This window comes from Cervus canadensis, chromosome 8, assembly GCF_019320065.1.
Source record: "Cervus canadensis isolate Bull #8, Minnesota chromosome 8, ASM1932006v1, whole genome shotgun sequence".
NCBI classification, from domain to species: Eukaryota; Metazoa; Chordata; class Mammalia; order Artiodactyla; family Cervidae; genus Cervus; species Cervus canadensis.
Window position 1 is genome coordinate 47,145,084 of NC_057393.1, and position 1,450 is coordinate 47,146,533.

At 41.4% G+C, this 1,450-nt stretch overlaps 1 pseudogene; it reads left to right on the forward strand.

The window, feature by feature from the left end:
- Positions 1-849: 849 nt before the first annotated feature.
- LOC122445799 lies at positions 850-1,231 on the forward strand (annotated as a pseudogene).
- The last annotated feature ends 219 nt before the right edge of the window (positions 1,232-1,450 follow it).

The following is a 1,450-nucleotide window of genomic DNA, read 5'->3' on the forward strand; positions in this document are numbered from 1 at the left end:
CATTCTTATTGACCATATTCAAAAAAAGGCAGGAAAAACTCTTCATATTTATATTCAATGTGTAGCTCTCTCTTGCCATAATATTACTATTGTCTGCAAAAGTGAAATATATGTTTAAATCTAGGGGCTTTTCATGCATGAAGCCAAATGGTTTTGAATATACTTTAGGTGGTTCTTCATTTCTCCCCCATCCTACCCTTGGCAACCACTGATTTTCTCTTACTACCCTGTAGTTTTGGGGGCTTCCCAGGTGGCATGGTGGTAAAGAACCCTCCTCTCAATGCAGGGGACATAAGAGATATGGGTTCAGCCCCTGGGTTAGGAAATCCCCTGGAGAAGGGCTAGGTTACCCACTCCAGTATACTTGCTCAGAGATTCCGCATGGACAGAGGAGCCTGGTGAGCTATAGTTCATGGGGTCCCAAAGAGTTGGACACAACTGAAGCAACTTCACACACACTAGGTGGTTCTTTAAAGATGAATGGGACTTCCAGTCATTTGTTTAAATTTGTTTAAAGGTTATAGAAAGTAAATAGGCCTTCAGTGTGGTCTCTAGGTCACATAATACATAGTTTTGCAGTCTCTGGTTTTAAAAAAGGATAGTTTCTGATAGCACAGGAGCAAACTACTTCAGATACTCCTGGCCTTCCCTCCAAAATACTCTTAAAAATAGGTGTTCAAGTCTGTTGCATTCTATCAAATGTTTAAACAACAATTTACATGAATTTTGTATTAGGTTTTTTGGTGAAATAAAAAGTTACTTATTTCAGAGTGTGCCTGCCTTGTCCATGGAGAGAGGCTGAGACTGCGGAGCTCCAACCCTAGGCACCAGGGCACCAGGAGGGCGAGGATGTCAGCTTCCTTAGTCTGCGCCAGGGTCCCAGCTGTGAGCAAGAGGAAACTGCAGACACCTCCACCCCTGGACCGCCCTCACCCGAACACTTTCAGCAGTAAAGAAGATGAAACTTCTTAAAGATAAGCCTGAACATGTTGGTGTCTGAACCAGGGATTGTAATAGCCTTTCCTACACTTTAGAATATACAAAGATAAAAAAAAGACTCTGATAAGAAGTTATTCAAGATGGTGTTAGAGTGTTCATCTAGAAGAAAGCACAGCTAACAAACTTAGGAACAGAAATGGACTATGTTGAAGATAAATTATCCAGTGAGTTTGTGTTCAATAACCCAAATATCAAAGGAACTTGCTGCTGTGGAGAAAGCTCTAACATTTGACTCCTCAGGACTACTTGGGCTGTAGGTCCCAGGAGAGCTGTGGAAGCTCTAAGGCTTATTGAAGAAATCATGTGGCTGTCATGTGGTTAAGGTGTGTGATGTATGGCTGCCTTACAAGGAAAATAAAGTGATGCATTTGAGATTGAAGCCAGTATGTTAGATTCCAGAAGAATTGATACTTTTGTTCTTTATATGGGACAGAAAATGAGAATCCATCAG